Here is an 11,443-nt window from a genome sequence, read left to right on the forward strand (position 1 = left end):
GATCTTACAATATTAGATTCGTCAGTTTAAATACGCATAAGACGGTTTTTACTCATAGCTTTACTACTTTTATAGATTTACATACTGCAACATTTTAAAAAATAAGATATAATATAAAGTGCCTCCCTCCCTCCAATTTCATGATGTTGCGGCTTGTGAACGGAATTAAACCCTATTATTGTATTGTATTAATGTTAAAGATAACAAATTTCTCAACTCTTTCTAAATTCTTATATGCCCTCGCTTTTTTTTTTTTTTTTTTTTTTGAAAAATAAACACACTGCTGAACAAGACTGCACTTATTTAATATAAAAACACATTTACACATGACGTTTCGATCTTCTAGCCAAGATCCTCATCAGACGTACACTCTGAGTGTACGTCTGATGAGGATCTTGGCTAGAAGATCGAAACGTCACGTGTAAATGTGTTTTTATATTAAATAAGTGCAGTCTTGTTCAGCAGTGTGTTTATTTTTCTGATTTTATTCGCAAGACGTTGACAATGTTTTTTTTTTTTTTTTTTTTTTTTTTTTTTTTTTTTTTTTTTTTTAATAATGTGTGTGTGTGTAAAACTCTTCCCTTCCTCTGTTTCCATTCGTAACTCGTTGTTTAACTTCCTGTACATCTTTCTTCCTTCTTCTGGGCATTACTGCTGTATTGCCGGACCACGCAGTAATCGAAAAAAAGTGATTATTTAGTTTTCCCCCCAAAATACTAGGTTGTGACTTTGGCTCACTTGGTAGTGATTATTGTCCGAAATACACTGTGGACGTATGGCATAAAAACTAGTGGATAAAATACGAAATAAGTTGTGCTGGGTGGCCACTAAAGCACGAATATATAACCGAGTCAGAGCAGTTACGCTGCAGGAGCGCCTAAGCGGCGGGGGGTATACGCATAAATGAAAATAGTGGAAGAACACTTTATATGGCATAAAATGTAAGGCTTATGTGTTGCACAGCTTTGAGGAAGATACTAAATGCCATCCAAAATGTATTAAATTAGGTTAGATTGGATTAGGTTAGGTTAGATGCTCTTCTTCTTTTCTGTAGTTTCAATTCGTTTCTACACTTACAACAAATTGTTCGCCTCTTTCATACAATTTCAACTGACACTCCTTGTTTTTGTACAACTCGATAAAACTCAAACACGAAAGTTACAATCTTGTCATTTACGCACCATTTCCACACTGCCTTTCCCATAAATCAGAAGTGTATTTCTGTACCAAATAGTGCCTTCCGCCTCTACATATAGTGCCGCTTACAACATCAAAAATAACTAACAACAACAAGTATTTTCTTAACTTCAACTATTCCCCTCACTCACTCACTCCTCTTCACACATCTAAATAAATTCTCCAATTCATCTGATAAATTTTCTAAAATTGGTCCAGCGATACACCAATTAACCCCTCTTCTGTATAAAACTGTTTCTACGGCTTCCTTTCCCTCATTTTCTGCAAAATGTGTTCTGGAACCCAAGGTTTCATGGCCGTTTTGTGTTTACGGCAGGGTTGGCTGGTTTAAACCAGCTGTTTTTTTTTTTTTCAAAAAAAAAACTGGTTTAAACGAAGATAAAAAGAAAAAACGAAAAATGCTTTAAATCGTGTGAACTTAATGGTGACGTTTCCACATATCAAACCATCCGCATTACGTTTATCTACTTTTCACCTTTTAATCAAGGGGTCCCGTGTTCAATTCTCGGTCGAACCACAACCCATCTTTCAAGTGTAAACCAAGTAGCGATTCGAGGTGTCTCTTTAAGCGAAAGTCTTCTCCGTGATAACCTTGGTATTTCATAAGGATGTTAAGCCTAAACATACGAAATGAAACCAAATTATATATTTCTACTTGAATCAATGCATGTTGTTTTATAAGGAAGCCAAGCTTGCCTCTTATTGATAGAAATTAGCAAAATTTATCAACTGCCTACGTAGCTTCCAACATCAACTTGGATTTGACTTTGTTTTTATTTTATTGAATGATATCTACATACCAAATTTGTAATTTAACACCTCAGTTTTAGCGTAGTGATTATGATTCACTGACCTTAAAATTTTACACACAAATACATTTAAATAATAGGATTTTGGCAATGGCTAAGGCGGGAGTTTCCCGATTTATATATAATTCTGTGTAATGTTTTTACTTGCGTAACTGTTTATCTTTTTGTCCTTCTGAAATCACTCTTAACAATTATATTAACAAGTAGGCCTATGTAAAGATCAGAACAACGTATTTTTATCAGGAGTCCTTCGTGAGTGAGTCGGCAATTGCATTTGTGACCAATTAGTCCCGGTTTCGTGTCCAAATGGATAATTTCTCTTGGATGTAAGTCGAGAAGCGGTTTGGATTCCGCTTTAAGCTTATGTGACCCCTTCCAACATAACCTTGTTGTTGTATAATAACACCAAGACGATACAAACTAATTTCTGTCCATATCTAATATAAACACATAGAGTAAATTATTTAAACCAAAAAAACCTGGTTTAAACCAAAAAAAAAAAAAAAAACGGGTTTAAACCAAAAAAAACCTGTTTTTTTTTTGGTTTCTTCAATGAAAACCATGGTTTTTGCCAACCCTGGTTCACGGTAACCTAATACTTCTTTTGTAGCTTGCTGTATACAAAGTTTAATATGCTCGCACCGTCTGTTACCACCCGCACCTATTCTTTCCTCGTTTGTTTTTTTTTTTTTTTCTTAATCTTTCAACGAAATGATTTGTTACTTCGTTTTTCAACTTTTCAGTATTCAACATCTCGTTGCCTATTTTTCTTCTGCCTACATTTTTCAGTTGAATATTCACTTTCGCCAGCACAAGGTTATCATGTCAGTCCCTCGAAGGGTCTTCCCGTTCTTCAAGCTATTCCGATACCTGTCCTGAATTATAACATAGTTTATTTGATATATTAGGCAGTCTGTTGGGGATTTCCATGTATGCCTTCTTCTCTCGTGCTGACTGAACCAAGTGTTCTCAATTACTAGTGAATTTTGTCTGTAGAAATTGACCAGTCCCTCTCCCCTTTCATTTTATTCGCCTAAACCATATTTGCCTACGACACTACCTTCTTGTTTATCTCCCACAACTCCACTGAAATCTTCCATTACAATTATGCATACATCCCTCTTTTCCCTATTTACATTTTCTCATAATTTTTCTCTACTTCTTCAGTTTTATATTAAGTTGTTGGTGAGTATGTCTGTATCACCATTAGATTCTTCTTTTATCCTGTGTCTTAACATCATAACTTTTTTTTTTAAGTTTCACCACCTTTTTTTTTTTTAAAGCATTTACCAAGAATTATTCCTACACCATTATGACCGCCCTTTTCATTACCTGAATAAACCATTCTCCATCTCTCGCTGTTCAACACCGCATCACCTTCCTATCTAACTTCATAAACTCTTCGCAAATCTAGATTATTTTGGGGTTAACTGCCGCAGATAGCGGCCTCGAAATACAAAATTTACGAAGAAATGAACAGAATCTGAGGAAATGTCAGCATGGGAGTAACAAAAAAGATAATAAAGAAAATCAGTGTATGCTAATTAATTGGGGAAAAAACGAAGTTAAATTCTGGACTATATTAATTCGTGTATTGATACGATATTAATCATATAGGCAATACGCATTATATGGCAGTACTTCAAATCCACTGTCTTATTAACTAACTTAGAAAGTATTTGCTGCAGGAATGGATGAAATGCAGAAATGTAGAGCGGAAACTAATACACGAGGAGTTACATCTGAGTCAAATGTGGTGAAATGGGACAAAATTTTGGGTGCTATCCCATTTTATGGGACAAAATTTTGGGTAATTCTGTAAAATCTACATAAATATGTTACTCGATTTCAAAATAGGATTGTAGAAGTAATGATAATACAGTAAAACCTCTGAATAACGAACACCAATGGGACATGAATTTTTGTCCGTTATAAAGAGGTTACAGAAATTTAATTTCTCACAACGGTGATTGTGTGCTGCAATATACAGTAAATACATTGTGTATGAATGTAAGTACGTAAAATTCAATATGAAAATACTGCATTTAGTACGTATTTGAATTATTCGGAGGAATGAAGGAGAAATTCATTTCTGTTAAATAATATTATTGCTGGGGGATGTGTTAATATATTCGTATACTGCAAATGATAATTTTCTTAAGTACATGTTATCACCATGTAAGCGTTTCTCATTTATATCAAATTCTCAGAACCTTCTCAAAAGATGCATTAGAAACAACTAATCGGCTAAACTCTTGTTTAGCGAAAAAGGCTTACTTTTTCCTCTACAAGAGTAATAAAACTCATTAGCAAGTGTCCTCTGAGAATTCTCAGTACGGTTGCGGAAGATACATGTGTGTGTTTGTGCATTTGTGTACTGGCGCGGTATCTTCGTTGGCAGAATGGATGAAAAGACATATGGGAGTGCATTTGTTTATTGACCCAGCCCCAATCACAAAGAATATCCTCTTAGAGAAAGTGAAAAAGGAAGCTGGGAAAACTCCAACCCAGACTTGTTCCAATGTCATAAGTAAAAGAAAAATGTTGCTTTTCCAGTAAGAGAGGAAACATTGCTCGTTGAAAATGTTATTGTAAAACAAATAATGTTTGTTTTGTTATCTATGAATTTGTCAGGAAAGATACAAGGCCGAGATGCCAAAAGATTAAATTTGTTAGGGAAGGAAAGATAGTTCGCATAGAATTCGTGGCCATACGACTAACTCTGCATGAGTGTTATCACGCATTGAAGGTTTTCTATGATTTCCACCAGAAAGCAGTTTATTGTGGGAGAAAAAAAGAATTTCAGGTCAGCTTGAAGCTGTTCTGCTTGATGATTCACCAGGTCTAGACTCATGATAGATACGCTTGTGAGAAATATATCACAGAACCGAGAATAATTCCTGTCCGTTATGAAAAAGTTATTGAAACGTCTTGGGGGGGGGGGACTGTCCGCGTCCGTGAAAGTGAGGGTTTTGTTCCAAAGGGAACATATATTTTTGCATATATAAAGAACATATATAAGGGACAAAAAAATGTATCCGTATTATAGAGGTGTCCGCTAAGGGAGGTTTCACTGTATATTAGAAACTTACCTCTTACACATATAATAAGGTGGAAATACGAAATGGAAAACGTGCTCTCTACCATGTAAGAAAGACATGATGAAGTGAAGTGTTATGTGAAGGCAGTGTGCAAAGTATTATAAAAGTGTCGCAAAGTTGTGTCACACGTAAAGCAAGTGCTTTTATGCCATATAAAATGTTTTCCCACTATTAGGGATGTACCGATATATCGGTATCGGTATCGGCAAATGGACACCGATATTTACCGATTTTTTTCCTATTTCTTTGATATTAACAGTGATACTTATATTTCATCAATTTCTTTACGCATGTATACGCCTTTGATTTGCACTATTCGTACTCAACTGATATTTTCAGTCCCTCCATGCCAAAGTCCTTAGTCAGGATAGCAGACCCAAGAAATGATGATCCTCTATCGTGGTGAAAACATCATGCAAATATTTTCCTTTACTCGTACAGCTTATGGAGAAATATTTCAGTGGTTCCCCATCATCAGTTAAAAGTGAACGTCTCTTTAGTATTAGTGGATGAAACCAAAAATGGAAGTAGAACGAAACCAGAAACTGCTGAAGCACTTAAGAGTCTTCATCCCGGCGAAATTAAAATACCGCTAATTTTACAGTAATTATGTGATATCTTCACATAGATAAAAGATAATCGAAATGCGGAACAAGAGCGCCCTAGACAATATTATATTACATGAGAAACCGTTATCACGACTCACTTTGCTGTTTTCGATTTCGAGCCATTTTGAAAATTGGCATTTATTTTCGCGTTTCTAAACAGCTAAAAACGCAAACCCACTAAGTGACTTGTGATAACGGTACCTCACGCAAAATATTGTCTAGGGCGCTCTTGTTCCATATTTCAATTATCTTTTATCTATTTGAAGATATCACATAATTACTGTAAAATTAGCGGTATTTTAATTTCGCCGGGATGAAGACTCTTAAGTTTCTTCATTGTGATTTGAGTTTACTGAATTTCAACTACTAGAAAATAGAGTTAGTGGAACAAGTGATGTCGCAAATTACTAAATTGTGTTCAAATATTTCGAAACTACTACAAATGAATGGAACTTTTGAAATGGACTTTTTTAGTTTACATTTTAGTTTAGACTAACCTTTTACCAAATTTGAATAGAATATAAAATTTACTTCTTGTTATAGTTTATGTTACTTTTCAAAGTCATACAATTACAATCAACTGGCTTGTAACTCTTTGTACTTACAAGTAGTAGTAGTAATAATAATAATAATAATAATAATTATTATTATTATTATTATTATTATTATTTCAAAATACTGTAACATTAATTTCAGAATTAGAAGAAAAATTTTCATCAGGTTTTTCGTATGTTATTTTTTTTTAATGATATAGTTTTTATGCGAGACGGATGTGTTACAGATTTCCTTGATGTGATGGACAATCTTTTTGTAAAAACTATAAATTCCGAAAAGCGAACTGGAGGTTAAGAATTAGTTCACAACAATGAATAAAACGAAAATATCTTGTAGAAAATTTTCACTGACAATTAGTTCTAAAGCTAACAAATAGTTTCAGCGTTTTCGACTTTGCTTAAATAACCCTCTTATTTTTTATCATATACACAGCAACACCTGGTTCGGCACGCATAATATTGTAAACAATAAAAAATTGTAATGGTAGTATCCGTTTGCATTATATGTATTTAACAGAGACGAGTAAATACAATGTATAACTATCAAAGTATGTTATCACTCTAAATATCAATCACTGACTCTTACAATTAAGTTTACTTTACATAAGTATTTGCTGCCTTTTAGTTCATTTTATGTGAGCTGGATTAATTTTACAGGAAATATATTTTTTTTGTGTGTGTATGTGGAATTTACTATGAAATTCTGCTTGGAGCTCCGATTCTACGCATTATACATTCCATCACCACATTGTTGTATATAGGGGTTGTATATGTATCAGGCGTTTGTTTCATGGCCAAATAAAATGGAAAAGGAAGGATAACTGTTTCTCCAGTCTAAGATAAAACTTTATTTTTGGAGTGTTTTGCCCAATGAACACTATATATAACTGACATTATAATTAATTGTGTATGTAATGTATTTGATTATTACATACTGCATGCAAGAAGAAAGAAAACACTAGTCATACATGAATTAGAAACTCTAACCGGAAGTAGGTTCAAATCTTGCAAACGGTGCGAGATATTGAGAAAAAATAATCGAAAAAAGTCTCCCTTTCATGATACCCCTTGGCTTTTTTTTTTTTTTTTTAAATCAATACGTCTTTCACTTGCGTCTGTAAAGGGACATGTACAGATGTTGTAAGGAATGAAAAGGAGATTTATGCTCATATGCGAATGATGCGCTGTGTAGAGAGCGCAGGTTCAACTAGTATATAAAAAAATGTGCCGGAAAGTATCTATGAAAAAATGGTATCAGTACCTTCCTACACACTATCTTCGTTTATGTATATACAGACAATCGCTGACACATACACTTCATACCGATGTATATCCTCGCTACGCTCGTGCCTCCCTGCTGCTTTCTGCCCTGATTCGGATAGGTAGGATTCGTGCCTTATATATTGTAATGTCTTATAGGTAGAAGCTAAATAACGGTCCGGGCTAGTCTTTTCCCCTTCACCAATTTATTATAAAATTTGTTAAATACAAATGCCTTTGATTACAAAGACTAAAATAGTGTCTATCTTGTTATTGACCAGATGAGAGGAAATAGGTGTTTTGCACGGTGCCCCTTCTCTGAAGGCAGTCTCCAAGGCACCTGCTGGTTCTGGTGAGTCTTGAAGGATAGCTCCCTCAGCCCAAGGCAGCTTTGCGAGGCTTGGTTGTAGTAAGGATCCTAGTCCAACGCGACCTCGGGTAAAGATAGGCGTACCCCTAGTTCAATGCGACCTCAGGATAGAGACCTGCACGGGCCGAATTTTCGGCCCGAGCCCAATCCAGTCTGAATGTACCTAGGCCCGGCCCAGCAAGACCCGAAAAGTTCTGGAGATTTTCGGGCCGAGCCCGGCCCGGCCCGATAAGTTTTTTTTTTTTAGAATTCTTGGTCCAAGCCCGGTCCGTGCAAGTTTCATTTTGTAACATTTTTTATGGGCACACTTCTTCAGCGTTTGCCTTTATTCTAATTATCGTTTAACGAAAGTCAATAATTATTAAAGAATTGCAATTAATCGGCCCCAGCCAGGCCGGACCTGAAGAGAAATCAGTGTCGGTCCGCCCCAAAGAAATAAGAGAGTCGGCCCGCCCAAGCCCGGCCCGTGCAGGTCTCTACCTCAGGGCAGGTGTTGGTTAGTTGATCAGTTGGTCGACAGATGCCGGGTCCCTCGGTGGTCGAGCATTTATCTGTCCTCTTCGGGTCCTTCAGTGGGGTCTGTCTTCTTTCGGCGTTCCTCGGTGTCTTTCGTGTCGGTTTCTTGTCTGCTACGCTGTTTACAATCAATAGCACGTGTTGTGTTGACACGTGCTTTTGTCGTGATGTGGGGATCCTTACAATATTTAAGTTTTATGCTATACGCTGTAGTTATACGTAGCCTTAATAAAATGAATATGCACCTATTAACACAACTCCTGTCTCGAGAAAACTTTCTAAAGTAGTAAGAATGCTTTCCTGCAGGTTATATTTCATAAATATAAGTATACCCTTGTGTGTCAATCTAATACAGGAAAGAAGTACAACCTATTCGTTTGCGTTTTGGAATTCTTGGTGTCCTACGGACATGTATTTGATAGGGGACTCCGCCCTCAATCCTTACTTCTGAAAGTTTATTTATTTAATACTGTAGTAAACATAAAATACAGGACCTGTACACTGTGCAGTAATATACTGCCGGTACAAAATAGCATCTAATACAGTAATCAGCAAGAGTGCACTTTGTACAGAACAAGTGATTTTCTCACATAGTAGGGTGTTGTTATAGTGCTGGTTGGAAGCATGAGAAGGTAAGAATTCCTTATTATTTCTGACTAGTGCGTAGCATCGAACACTTCACACTTGGTGTCCCAAGGACATGTATTTTATAGAGGACTCCGCCCCCAAACCTGCCTTCTAAAAGTTTATTTAGATGGAGCTACGAGAAGTAATTGTTGAAAATTCTCAATTCTTTTACGATTTGCATATAAATACGGGTTCCGGATGTGTCATAAAAACTACAGCGCAAAAACACAAACCAACCTGTGTTATGTGACCACTAAAAAGCACGAATGCTATCTACCCAAGTAAGAATAGGGCGAAGATGGTGGCCCCACGTAGGATGCGTCCGAAAGAAGCAGGTGCGTTGGCGATAGTGGGTATGCGCGTAAGCGAGGATAGTGAAAAGAAGTGGTTTTTGACAATGATTCAAGCCTCAATAACACTTTGATGGTTTCATATTAGTAACGCTCCACTTGTAAACATAAAATACAGGATCTGTACACTGTGCAGAAATATACTGCCGGTACAAAATAGCATCTAATAGAGTAATCGGCAAGAGTGCACTTTGTACATAACAAGTGATTTTCTCACATTGTTGACATAACGCAAGGTAGGAATAAGTAGGGTAGCGTCGGGTTAGATTAGGGTTAGGGAAGTTTGGGTCCATTTCGTTAAAATTAATAGAGTGTAATTTCTCGCATTACTATTTATTATATTGGTTCCTATGAATGTTCTGCACAAAGTGCACTCTTACCAAGTAATCTTTCATATACATTCACTTATCTTGTTCGACGTAAAACCTTGTAATGATTTTAAACTACTAACCCTACACTTGTAACCTAAAATACAGCTGTATTACTTTGTACTTAATTCTGTCGCCTGCAGAAATTTGTCCCTTTAAACATGCCCTTTTACGCAAGTATTGAATTTTAGCTGTAAATCTTACAAAATGTGTTGGCGCGGGAGACCCGGGTTCGATTCCCGACTGGAGCTGATGTGGTTCGAATTCCACGTTAATCAGTAGGTCCACGTCTCAAATAGCCTCGCTGCTGAACGGGACGATAAACTCAAAATCAACTCAACTCAACTTACAAAATGTGGTGCTCCAAAAGTACACCAGCACCGAATATGTATCTAGCTAATAGCAAAGAAAACATGAAACAAGAAGTATTTATGATTAACAGTTAAAGAGTAAACGATAGAAATGAAACAGGAGTAATTCTGGCCAAAGCATATTAAAATAACAACAAATAAAGGGTTAAGTTTAGAGTTACCCCTCCGCTTTTTATAAAAATCAGGAAAATTTACAGGAGAAATGAGGTAAGAAATGATAATTTGATGTTTAGGAATGTAAGTTCGGTAAAAGAGTTATGTTTAATACGAGAAAAGATATGTGGAAGTTAGTACTATTTGCCGGATGCGGAAGGTTTCAGCAGCATGGTAGTTGTAAAATATGGGGAACAGGTGTAACGGATGCGCAAAAATAATGAAGAAAATCTTTTAAATTTTGTGAAACACACGGAGTACTAAAGTTAAGTGAAATGTAACACTTTTTAATACTTTAAGCAGTGTTTTTTGTATGTTACAAAGTCCAAGGGCAACTTCAGACTGGAGGGGCAACTCTAAACTTAAGCCCAAATAAACAGTAATAAAATATTTAAAACAGATTCACATGGGTTTATCTGGGCCGACCATCTGCGGAAGATTAACCCAATTTTGTTTAATTTCCTAAGATTTTCTAACATCTTTCCCTGTAACATAGTACGTGCATTCCGTGTATCTATCCTAAACCTTTTTCTTTTGGATGTCTTTCTTTCTATTATCTTTCCCACATTATTACCTTTTCGTCCAATAGTCCTTCCCAGGACATAATCTTCCGATCCGAATCAATGGGAGGGGGTATTTTACCTCAAGAACTACTATACTGCTACCAAATATTTCATTAATAAAAGTTACCTATATGCATAAGAAGAAAATACGTTTTCAAAATTATAAACAGCCTTCACATACAGCTATTGCCGAATTATATGAGCTAAGAATCTAAGACTGTTTATCATGGATATATCAGCCAGAAAATGCTTGTTTATGTTTACAAACAACCGCTGAAACAATTGAAGCTCGAAAACAGGGCTGCCAACTAAGCACCTGGCAGTTATTGTGCATGATGATCAAAATTATGGTATTTTGTAGGGTATTATGGTACGCTCCTGAAATGAAGCGTGATATACAGTAATTATTATTGCCCCCCTTTGTTTATTTGTCAATTGAAAAGCTCCTTATTCCCGAGCTGCTCTATTATTATTATTATTATTATTATTATTATTATTATTATTATTATTATTATTATTATTATTATTATTATTATTATTATTTTGTGACAATAGCATGGACGTCGTTTCTTTTACGTATTAGTATAATAACATCT

General features: G+C 35.7%; 1 protein-coding gene across 2 annotated transcripts in view; it reads right to left on the reverse strand.

Annotated features, from left to right (window-relative positions):
• Positions 1-11,131, reverse strand: part of LOC145694562 (dynein regulatory complex subunit 10-like) — a 57,607-nt gene extending 46,476 nt beyond the window's left edge. For both annotated transcript variants that reach the window (XM_081770894.1, XM_081770892.1), the window contains exon 1: positions 10,975-11,131. The gene's annotated coding sequence lies outside the window, so the exon portion shown is untranslated. The remainder of the gene's footprint in view (positions 1-10,974) is intronic.
• Positions 11,132-11,443: the final 312 nt, after the last annotated feature.

The sequence above is a fragment of the Thermobia domestica genome, chromosome 9 (genome assembly GCF_964235325.1).
Source record: "Thermobia domestica chromosome 9, izTheDome1.hap1.1, whole genome shotgun sequence".
Classification (NCBI taxonomy): Eukaryota; Metazoa; Arthropoda; class Insecta; order Zygentoma; family Lepismatidae; genus Thermobia; species Thermobia domestica.